The 12,596-nt window shown below is 44.1% G+C and overlaps 1 protein-coding gene and 1 long non-coding RNA gene across 2 annotated transcripts in view; both read right to left on the bottom strand.

Annotated features, from left to right (window-relative positions):
• LOC138765341 (uncharacterized) overlaps window positions 1-12,596 on the bottom strand; it is a 104,566-nt gene that overhangs the window by 66,746 nt on the left and 25,224 nt on the right. The gene's annotated exons all lie outside the window — the stretch shown is intronic.
• LOC138764001 (uncharacterized) lies at window positions 297-7,197 on the bottom strand. The gene is made up of 3 exons (XR_011357954.1): window positions 5,890-7,197; window positions 3,286-3,601; window positions 297-372 (listed from the first exon to the last, which is right to left on the bottom strand). It is a non-coding gene; the product is annotated as an uncharacterized lncRNA (long non-coding RNA).

Raw genomic sequence — 12,596 nt, 5'->3', positions numbered from 1 at the left:
CACCCCTCCCTCCCTATTTGGGACATCACCATCTCAGTCATCATGGGATACTCTCTCCATCTCAATCTCTATGCCCAACACCCCCCAACCCGTGACATCAACTTCTTCCCTACGGGATAACCCTCTCTCTCTGTGCTGGACAGTTCTGCCTTTTTGCCTCAAGTGACAGGGCTGCCTTCCTAAACTCTGGTTTATTACTCACCGATATTCGAGATGTCGTCAGGAGCTCTAAAGATGAGCTCTGGTGCTCGATAATACTGGGGCCAATCAAATCTATGTGGTGGAAAGCAGGGGTGGATCAATCGAAAATAGCACCTATGGCAGTGGTGGCCGTCCTCTTGCAAGAGCAGGGCTTGATGGTGGCCATATTATCTATACAGATCGAGAGGAAATACTGAGCGTTTGTGTTCTTTGTACCTTTGATAGTGCCCCCACCCCCACCCATCCAGTGCCGGCCAAGTCATCCCACCCCCCCAACAACACACCGTTAAACTGTCGGAAATCCATGCCTGGGGGTCGATGAGGGATCAAACGTTCCATGAAGGGGTTGATGGTCTAAAAAATTTGGGGATGTCCTTGAGACACACCAAGAGTCATAGCCTCCAGTCAGAGAGCCAGTCATCCACAACCACCCTCTGGTTTCTCCCACAAAGATAATGCTGAAACCAATTTACGCATCACCTGAAATACCAAGCAACTGAACCTTCCTCCCATGTGGGAACATCTTAAATGCTTTACTCAAGTCCATGTAGACAAGTCTTTTCTTCATCAATGTTCCTAGTATGTGCACAAAGCCGTGTTGGCTGGTCCTTATTTGTCCCTAACTGTCAAAATACTTCTATATCCAATCTCTTAGAGCACCTTCTAATGACTTGTTTACTCCTGATTTTAGGCTCACCGGCCTATCATTTCCTAGGTTATTTTTGGAGCCTCTTTTTAAACAACGGGACAAGATGAGCTCCCCTCCAATCCTCCGGCACCTCACCTGTGGCTAAGGATGTTATTATATCTATCTGCCAGGGCGTTTGCAATTTCTGCCCCAGCCTCCCTCAAATTCCAAGGCAACTGGGGATTTATCCCCCTTTATTCACTTTAATACTACAAGCACTTCCTCCTCTTTATCTAGGTTCCCTGACCTCACTGCTTATATGCCTCGCTCCCCTAGACTCTGTGCCAGTTTCCTGAATAAAAAGAGATTTAAGAAAAATCTAGAAGATCTCCCCCATCTCTTGTAGCTTCATACATAAGTGATCACACTGATCTACAAGAGGACCAATTTTGTCCCTCCAGATTTCCCTATTAATTTGGTCCTGCATTTTTTAATCCTCCTCTCAAGATCCTCATTTGCTCCTTGTTGCCTGTACCAGCTGTACACCACTCTCTTCTTTGGAAAATCAAGGTTCCCTCTGCGTCCTAACTTTGCCTTTAATCTTCACATGCAGACCTTGTGTTTCCACTTTGAAAGCCTCCCACTGACTGAACCCATTTGGCTGAGAACAACCTGTCCCAATCCATGCATTCTAGACCCTTTCTCATTTCCTCAAACTTTCGCTTTCTCCAATTTAGAATCTCAACCCGAAGACCAGACCAATCCATCTCCATAATAAACTTGAAACAAATGGCCTGATCATCACTGGACCCAAAATATTCCCCTCCATATATATATGTCCCGTCTTGTCTTGTTTGACAATAGGTGATCCAGTACTGCATTCTCTCTGGTTGGTACCTCTATATATCGATTGAAAAACTTTCCTGGACACATTTGACAGACTCCAAGCCATCAGTCCCAGTCAATATGTGGAAAGTTCAAATCTACTATTCCACCCTTATGTTTGGAGCATAGGAACATAGTAAGTAGGAACAGGAGTAGGCCAAAAATGGCCCATCGATCCTGCTCCACCATTCAATACGATCATGGCTGATCCAATTTATGACCCAACTCCACCTACCTGCCTTCTCCCCATATCCCCTAATTCCTCTATCATTTAAAAATTTATCTACCTGAATTTTAAATATCTTTAATGAGGCAGCCTCAACCACTTCCCTGGTTATAGCATTCCAAACATGCACTGCACTCTGGGAAAAACTATTTTTCCTCATCTCTGTGCTAAATCTACTCCCCCGAATCTTGAGGCTGTGTTCTCTCATTTTAGTTTCCCCAGCCAGCTCATAAAACCTTCCTACATCTATCCTATCCATACCCTTCATAATCCTAAATGTTTCTATAAGATCTCCTCTCATTCTTCTGAACTCGAGCGAAAACAATCCTCGACGATTTAATCTTTCCTGCAACTCTCTGCTATTTTCTCCAGATTTGCTCCTCTAATTCTCATTTACTGATGGGCAGTCTATAATACAAGCCCATGAGTGTGGTTATCCCTTTCCCATTTAACAATTCCACCCACAGAGCCTCAATAGACAAGCCCGAGGGTCTGTCCTGTCTGAGCACTGCAATAATATTTCATCTGATGTAACGCCACTCCTCTCCCTTTCATTCCTCTCCCTCTATCACATCGGAAACCACTGAAACGTCGTGCTGCCAGTACTGGGCTTCCTCCCACCAAGCCTTACTAATGGCTACAGTTTCAAAATTCTATGTGCCAATCCATGCTCTAAACATCTGCCTTTCTGACAATACCCCTTTCAGTGAAACAGATACACCTGAGAACATTTCCACCAGATACAACCGTTTGATTTCTGAATTGACACAGTCTGGACATCATCTTTTCCCTCCTCCACTCCCCTATCTGCTCTGTTTGTCTGGTTCCAATCTCCTTGCAAATCTAGATTAAACATCACCCAACCCCCACCCCACCAGAGGAACACTAGCAAATCTTCCTGCAAGAATAATCATCTCCCTTAACTTCAGATTAACCGTCCATCAGAACAGGTTCCAACTTCCCTGGAAGACCGCGTCAAATTTGAAACTGGGGTTAGTGGCACCATTAATAGCCCCGGGTGGGCGAACTAGGCTAGTCTGGTCACACTGTGTCTTGGTGCAGGATCGCTCGCCAAGAGGTGGCACGGTTAGTGTTGCGGTAAGTGCAATGGTGTTACAGAGCCAATGATCGGGGTATGAATCCAGCACTGTCTCCCTGGCTTTACGTGGGTTTCCATCAGCTGCATAGTTACTTCCCACCCTTCAAAAACACATCAGGGGGGTAGGTCAATTGGGTGTAATTTGGTCGCAGGGGTTTATTTGATGAAAGGACCTGTGTTCATGCTGCATGTCTAAATTTAAATTTCAGGCTGTCCCATTGCTGAAAAACTGTTCTTCCCCCTCACCTTGAATCTTTTGCCCTGCAAGACCTTCGTGATGGTTATTAGCTCTCCACCACCCACCAGCCAGGCCTCGTACACCACACCGAAAGACCCACTGCCGATAATTTAAACATCTGCGTAGGGCACCTCCTTGATCCAGTGTGGCCACCACTCTTGTGGCCTTGTTGCTATCTCCTGTGGGGCAGTTGCAGTAGCATTTACACACCCAGAGAGCACAGAACTGGCCATTTGTCCAACATGGTGTCTATCCTTCCCTCGAACTTTCTTCCAAACATCACCTCAATGTCAGAATTCCTCCTCTGGTGGTTCGTTCCAGACTCTATTTTTTTAAAAATTTTATTGAAGAATTTTACAAAACCAAAATATATATAATCTAAAACTAACCCCTACTACCCCCCTCCTCCCCCATCCCCCCTAAACCCTCCCCCCTTCGGAGCTTTTTTAAAACACAGTAAGACCGATTATGACAGGTTGCTGGATGGTGTGCTATGTTTTTACACCTTTCATCAGAAATAAAACTTTTATTTAACATCTAAACACATACGTTCCAAATACACTGTTGGATAAGTCTCCAAAAATTGTGAAGGAAACCAAATTGGCAAAAAGAATAATTGAGTTGATGGGGGGGTTTAAATTTGGTTGAAATATGGCGACGGATGAATCCGACTGAGAAGGATTATTCTTTTATGTAGCTCGTCATGAGTCATTCTCAAGAATAGATTTTTTTGGGAATCAGCTCATTTGCAGGTTAGGATTGAACAAGCTGAGTACAAGAGTAGGATTTTATCAGTCCATTCATTGTTCTTAATTAAATGTAATGTTGCCGAGATGGCGGGAATTAACTATCGTTGGAGATTTAATGAGATGTTGCTACAAAGGCCTGAATTTATTTTGTATGTAAAAGATCAGATTAAGATTTTTCAGAAACAAACGCGGGATCAGTTCACAGTAAATTTACGTTATGGGGTTCTTTAAAAGGATTCTTACAGGGTCAAATTATTAGTTACACAGCAAAAGTGAAGAAGCAGCATAAAGCAGAACTTCAACATTTAGAAAAAGAAATTGCAGTATTGGAGAAGATATTTCAGAAAGATGCAGCAAAAGAAAACAAGATACAGTTATCGACATCGAAGCTTCAATTATCATACACAGCAAACTATCATTATGAAGAACGACTTATCCTTTCCAAATGAATACATGATTGAATTTTGTTCTGCCATCTTTGTATACTCAGTTCAACATCATTTTTCCAAGTGACAGCGAGACATTTTCGACCTACTGCCAACCGTGGACGTATAAATGCAATTTGAGGTTTCTCCAATCGTAAACCTGTCATTATCGTATTCATGTATCCCAATAAACATACCCATGGGTTGACATACAGATCTATTTTGAATAAACCTCACAAAAAGTTAATTATTTGTTCCCAAAAGAGCCTAACTTTTGTACATTCCCATACTGAATCTAAGGAAGTACCTGTCTTTTCACCAAACCGAAAACACCAATCTGACACACTAAATCCAACTATTTCCAATTTTTCAGGAGTTTTATATAACTGATGCAAAAAGTTATCATAAACCAAACTATATTGAACATTAATTAACTTCATAACACTATCAAGACACATATCAGACCACTCCTCCACAGATATAGGCATATAGAAGCATATATGTTTTAAATATATCCACATTGGTCATTTTTTCTTGTAGTAACATACATTTCTGAAACAAATCCCTTTTTGCCCTTATCAACAATAAATTTCTCAAATTTCAATTGACCAGGCAATACTTACTCTCATCAAAAACATTCTAACAAATAAATCTTGTACTTGATAATATGCATGTAAAGTGTTTGTGATACACCAAACTTCTCTCTAAGTAGAACCATCTCCCTGTGGGGGACAGGGTTCACAGCCATTCCTTTTGTCCACAACCCTCCTTCTCCAAGAGGGTCAGGTCACCCCTCATTCTCCAGCATGCTCCAAGGGAGATAGAACACTCTGAATTCCTCCCCAACTCCAAAAGCTCAGCAGGACTGAAACCTTCCACAACACAAACGAGACTTCGTCCCCCAAGACATCTCATGGAGTGGAAGGAGCCCCTTGCTTCATCGCTAAACGCTGTTGAGTCGCCACATCAGCAACGCTTTCCAGGACCTTGATCTGGGATTGTTGGTGGTGGGATGGGGCGGGTGGGGGAGGTGGGAAAAGATAGAACAGGTTCTATAATCCGGTGTTGTGGGGTGTGGACGGGCGATTCTGTCTCACAGTGGGAGAGATCGCATTCTGGGGTGAGGGGAGAGCTCTTTACCATTCCTGTTGGAAGGGCTACCTTCCCTCCCACTCCCGAAAACTGCTCTCCCAAGATACCTCACCCGCGCCCCACGCCAATTCCTCGATCCTTTTTTCATCTCTCACCCAATACCACACTCCCAGTTCCTCAGTGCCTTCCATCCCCTCCAACCCCAGCTCTCCAGCTCAACCCTACTTCTGATCCAATCTCCCTCCGCCTGTGGTGCACCCCCATATTTTCGTTCTGCCCTCCACATAACCTCCACTGCTACAGACCACATCCCTGCATCCCTGCCCAAGCCACTGATCTCTCGCACCTGCCTAGAAAGCGCCTTGCATTCAGGATGGAGAGAGGGTGTTAAATGTGGCCTCCATTCTCTCTGGCCACACCAGGTGATGTATGGTGCTGGAGGAGGCTCTGTCCCAGTAGTGGAGCCGGTGACAGGATCTTTATCTCACCCATGGGCCTTGGGCGCTTCCAAACACAACGCCGTTGCTCAGAAAGGGTCCCTGGGATGTTCCCTCATGCGGGCCTCATTGCCCTTCCAGGAGAGACATCCTACTTGTGCTGCTCTGCCCTGGTGCAGCTCAGCTATGGCAACACAGCAGCAGTTGCCCCACTCTGTGACATCATCTCCCCATCTGTGTCACCTCCCCTCTTTGTGACACCACTAGTGTAATGGCCAGGGACATTCAGCTATTTCAATCCTCCTCAATTTTCCCAAGCGAGGGCTGTGGAGGGGGGTGGGGAGGGTGTCGTTCAACTTGTATAAATTACTTGAGTTGTTATCTCTTCTACCTCCTTGATATTTGATTCCATTTTGAGGACATTTTAGTTGACTATTTTATTGACATTGCCTGTAATCTCCCTTCATAAGTGACATGATTTTGTATTTATCCCAATTGATCTTATACCCAAAGATCTCCCCATTGTACTCCAGAGTGGAGCGCAACTTGGGCAACGAGTGTGTCAGGTCTGTCAGATCTGTCAGAACATCTCAGCAAATAAATTGGATTGATGCTCTTCCTGCCCTGTTCTGAATATTTTAATGACTGAATCCTGGCAAATGGCCACGGCTGATGCCCCCATGGCTCACAAAAACTGCGCTGGAGATAGCGGGAAACCCTGCCTGCATGATCTTTTCAGAGGGAAGGCTCAAGTAATTTGTCCATTGGTCACAAATTTAGCAATGGGCGCACGGTGAAACGCCCTTATCCAATGTATAAAAGTTGGCCGCAGCCCCAATTTTCCCAGCACTTAAATAATTCTCCCACTCTAACTAGTGTGAGAAACACAGCTCACTGATTAAATAATTTTGAAGTCAATAGGTGAAGCGATATAACCTTTGTATTCAACGTTCTTCCAAGAGCGGGTCTCGTTCAGAAAGGCACACACACTGCTATTCAACAACCTTTTTTTCTACATTTCTTTCTGTTAATAACCACTTAGTTTAATTGGTTAGTTCACTGAGTAATTGATAAGTTAGTTTAACATATCAAAAGATGTTCCTCTTCTTGTATTAAAGCCCGACCTAGTTTCCATCTCCTACTCCCCTTATTTCACTACCCCCTACCTTTATTTATTCTCATCCTTATCTGGTATGATGCCCAGTTCTTTCGCAATGTTTTTGGTATCATTTTGGCTTTCTCTGCAATTTTTTGCAGGAAGTGACCTTCCTTGGTAATCTAGCAGACCGCCCCCCCACCCCCGCCCTCCCCTTAAGGTACGCATCGGCTTTCTCTGGGCAACCATATTAACTCTGCAGAAACAGGCCTTTGGCTACTTTCCACAATCCCGCCTCCTCCTTTTCTATTTATTCTACTGTTTCTTCATCACTGGAGATAGAACCATAAAATGCCTCCAATTTGGATAACATCATCCCACGAGTCTCTTCCATTTTCTAAAGCTTTCACTCTCAAGTCAATACAGATTATCCCGTGTTGACCCATTTGTTTAATAATTGCAGTTTCCATAAGCCGCTGTGTAAGCCCGTGCACACAGGGCATATATAATACATTATCCCATACCAGTTAGTACTCCTACCACCACTATTAAGGAGGGCAGTATGGAGACGTTTACTCCCTCCCATTTTCCAAAGTACAACTCCAGCCACCCAGTTAGTGAGGTGTCCACTCCTGAACTTTCAGCCAACCCCTCAGCCAGGGAGGAGAGGCCCTGCTACACTTTTGTAATAGTTCCATCTGGGCTGGATCGTGTGGGATAAAAGTACAGCAATTTCCACTTAGCATTACACAGTCTCCTCCTTTCTCTGCTCACACCAAATCTAGCGCTATTCTGTTTTCACAAGCCACGCGACTGGTGGCATCCAATTGATCAGTGATCCCCTTTACAGCATCCAGGATATAATTTATAAACCATTGTTGATTGTAGTAAATATAGTTTATCCAGTCCACGTTTTTTTATTAATAGTTTCCCACCAAAAGATAGTTAACTCAAACTCTGCTGCTATGTGACTGCGTGCGTTAAATTTATTAGGTACTCCCCTTGGCACCCCAATTGAATCAATATACATTTGGTTACATAAAGACGTTCCCAGGAACTCCCTCTTACTTCTCTTTATCCCTATTACCTTCTCCCATTCAAATTTCAAGGTGAAGGGTATGGCCAATTGAATGATTGCTCAGGTACCCTTCCAGTTGGGAGGAAGAATCAGTCTAAGGATCCTCCCTCTCCATAATCACCATAGATCCATTCAGGGTACATTCAAGGCTGAGTAGTGGCCTCCCCTCTCCTCTGTCACACCTCGTACCTTTATACATATTGTAGATTTCCTACATTCCTCGTGAACTGTCTTCCTTTTGTCTAGAAGTTCAGGCTGTGTGATTTCCTGACACAGCCGACAATGCCGCGGAATCCGGACATGCTTCTTCAGAGCAGGAGGGAAATCAGGGACAGAAATTTACAGGACTGGTTACCCCAGGCCATTTTATCCTGATACAAGGCCATCGTTCACCTCATTCCTTGTTTGTCTTTATCCCAACCCAGTGGAAATGGAATCAGCTGCCCTGTAAGTGCATGCATAGCAATTGCTCTTTTTTAAACCCTTCACTGTATATTTTACCTATTCTACCCAGACATTTGTATCGCCATAACTTGTCTCAATCGTCTGTCTAAGGTCCTCTACCTCCACTATCTTTACTACATTCAGATCATTGGATGGAGTATAGGGTTTCTCGCTGGGCATTATTGTGAAGGTACGATCAGTTGGATGAGTCTTGGATCCTTCTACGATTATTCTAAATCAACACGCCAACGGGTCCTTTTCCCTGATGTTTATCCCCATTCCAAATTGATTTCTCATCTAACCCCTTTCGAGTAGGTTTTTTCCATTCATTTCCTCAATCCCTGAGGTACGTTTAATGGACATATAGATAGGATACACTCTTTGTTCCTGCAGTTAATGGCAAAGGTCCTCTCCAGATTGATATCCGACATTTTACTACCAGATCTTGTACTAGGCGTCCATCACCGGGTCTGGGTGGTCCACCATGCATCACACCAATAGGGACAGTGTCTATTAAGACACATATGTTTCTCCTGAACATGATGTCATCTCTGACTCTCAACCCCACCACATTTTATTAAGCTACAAGCATGACATTGAATCACCTGCAGTTTAGAACTCTCGGGGCTGGTCATGGTTAACTTTACTGGCCCTGAAGGCTTGAGAGTGGATTCTAATCCTCTCCCTATTGGGGTATGAATCTCATTGGACTCACCCTAGTACTTCTTACACTATATAACCATATAACCACTTACAGCACAGAACAGGCCAGTTCGGCCCTATTAGTCCATGCCGTAGCCAATCCCCACCCTCCTAGTCCCACTGACCAGCACCCGGTCCATACCCCTCCAGTCCTCTCCTATCCATGTAATGATCCAGTCTTTCCTTAAACGTAACCAATGATCCTGCCTCAACCACGTCTGTTGGAAGCTCATTCCACATCCCCACCACCCTCTGCGTAAAGAAATTTCACCTCATGTTCCCCTTATAATTTTCCCCCTTCAATCTTAAACCATGTCCTCGAGTTTGAATCTCCTCCTTTCTTAATTGAAAAAGCCTATCCACATTTACTCTGACTGTCCCTTTTAAAATCTTAAACACCTCTAACAAGTCCCCTCTCAATCTTCTACGCTCCAGAGAAAAAAGCCCCATTCTGCACACCCTTTCCCTCTAATTCAAACATTGAAATCCTGTCAAATTTCTCGTGAACCTTCTCTGCACTCTCTCTATTTTGTTTATATATCTCCTATAATTTGGTGACCAAAACTGTACATAGTACTCCAAATTTGGCCTCACCAATGCCTTGTACAATTTCATCATAACCTCCCTACTCCTGAATTCAATACTCAAATTTATGAAGGCCAACATTCCAAATGCCTTCTTCACCACACCATCCACCTGAGTATCAGCCTTGAGGTTACTATTTACCAGAACTCCTAAATCCCTTTGTTGCTCTGCACGCCTCAATTGTCGACCATTCAATGTATATGACCTATTTAAATTTGCCTTTCAAAAATGCAGCACCTCACATTTATCTGTATTAAATTACATCAGCCATTTCTCAGCCCACACCTCCAGCCTTCCTAAATCACCTTTTAATCTACGGTAATCTACCTCAGTGTCCACAACACCACCGACCGTTGTGTCATCCGTAAACTTGCTTATCCAATTCACCACCCCTACATCCAGATCGTTAATATATATAACAAATAATAGTGGACCCAGGATCGAACCATGAGGAACTCCACTTGTCACCGGCCTCAAATTGGACAAACAATTTTCTACCACGACTCTTTGACACCTCCCATCCAACCATTGCTGAATCCATTTCACTTCCACCTTATTTATACCTAATGCCTCTACCTTTTTTCCTAACCTCCTGTGGGGAACTTTGTCAAAAGCTTTACTAATGTCCAAATAGACAACATCCACAGCATTCCCTTCATCAACCTTTTTTGTAACCCCCTCGAAGAACTCAAAATGTTTTGTCAAGCATGATCTACCCCTGACAAAACCATGCTGATTACTCCCTCGCAATCCCTGAACCTCCAAATAATTGTAAATACCATCCCTCAGAACACTTTCCATCAACTTGCACACCACAGATGTCAGACTCACAGGCCTAGAATTCCCAGGTTTACATTTAGACCCTTTCTTAAACAGCGGAACAACATGCGCCACCCTCCAATCCTTTGGCAGCACCCCCGTGGCCAGTGACATCCTAAATAACTCTGTTAATGGCCCCACTAACCGTCCACTAGCCTCCCTGAGTGTCCTAGGGAATATTTTGTCTGGTCCAGGAGATTTATCCACCTTCATCATTTTTAACACAGCCATCACTACCTCCTCGGTTATGCTTATATGCTTCATGACCTCCCCACGATTCTTCTTTACTTCAACTGGTTCAACATTTTTTTCCTGAGTGAATACCGAGGCAAAGAAATCATTCAAAATTTGCCCCATTTCCTCTGACTTCTCACTCAGCCTACCCTCGCTATCTACAAGGGGACCAATTTTATCCCTCACTAATCTTTTAGTTTTAATGCACTTATAGAAACCCTTTGAATTTATTTTTACTCTGTCAGCCAAAACCTCTTCATGCCTTTTTTTGGCCTTTCTAATTTCTTTCTTAAGATTCCTTCTACACTCCTTGTAGTCCTCCTTCAACTTCTCAGCTCCCTGCTCTTTATACCTCTTGTACACCTCCCTTTTTCTCCTAACCAAATTTCCAATATTCCTCGAAAACCAAGCCTTCCTCTGACTTCCAGCCTTTCCTTTGATCCACACTGTGACATAACTACGCTGTACCCTCAAAATTTCTTATTTGTATATCCTCCATTTTTCATTTACATCCTTACCTGAAAATATCCCGTCCCGCTCAATACTCACCAAATCCCTTCTTATTCCTTCGAAATTTGCTCTTTACCAATCCAGAACCTCAACTGATCTATCACATCTAAAACAAATGTATCCAGGAATATTAAGATGCCAGTTGCAATATCGTGACCCCAAGTATCTGTCCATGCTCTCAGCTCATCTACCTTGTTCACTATGCTTCTTGCATTAAAATATATGCATCTCAGAGAATGACCCTCACATATATTCTCTTTTTTACCTTCTACCCTAATCTCCATCCTACCTTTCTTATCTTTTTTATTCCTAGCTAGGTGGCCATACTCCCTGGACACTGCTCTCACACTCTGTTCCCGACCCCCCTGCCAAACTAGTTTAAACCTTCCCCCACAGCTCTAGCAAATCTGCTTGCCAGCACGTTGGTCCCCTCCAGTTCAAGTGGAGTCCGTCCCTCTTGTAACAGGTCCGACATTCCCCAGAAGAGATCCCAATGATCCAGAAACCTTATCCCTTGCACCCTGCATCATCTCTTTAGCCACGCATTCAACCTCCACATCCTCCTATTTCTACCCTCACTAGCTCGTGGCACGGGCAGCAATCCAGAGATTACTACCTTGGAGGTCCTGTTTTTTAACTTCCTACCTAATTCCACATAATCCTGGTTCAGGACCACATCCCCACTTCTAACTAAGTCATTGGTCCCCACATGGACCACGACTTCTGGCTGTTCTCCTTCCCCTTGCAGAATGCAATGTACTCAATCAGAGATATCCCTGACCCTGGCACCAGGGAGGCAACATACCAACCTGGATCCCCGATCTCATCCCACAAACCTTCTATCTGTCCCTCTGACTAATGAATCCCCAACTACAAGAATCCTATCCTTATCCTTCTTTCCGATCTGAACCTCAGGGGCAGCCCCTGTGCCAGCGACCTGACCCCCACGAGTCGTCCCTGATAGGCTGTTCAACCCAGCAGTATCCAAAGCCAAATACATGTTGCTGAGGGGCACATCCACAGGGGTACTCTGCACTGGCGCTCTCCCTCCTTTCCTAACAATCACCCAATTCCCTGACTCCTGCCTTCTAGTGGTGACTGTCTCCCTGTAACTCCTCTCTATCACTGCCTCTGCTTCCCTTACGATC

Source organism: Narcine bancroftii, chromosome 5 (assembly GCF_036971445.1).
Source record: "Narcine bancroftii isolate sNarBan1 chromosome 5, sNarBan1.hap1, whole genome shotgun sequence".
In the NCBI taxonomy this organism is placed as follows: domain Eukaryota; kingdom Metazoa; phylum Chordata; class Chondrichthyes; order Torpediniformes; family Narcinidae; genus Narcine; species Narcine bancroftii.
Note: the sequence above shows the minus strand (reverse complement) of the source record. Positions and strands in the feature narration are given on the sequence as shown.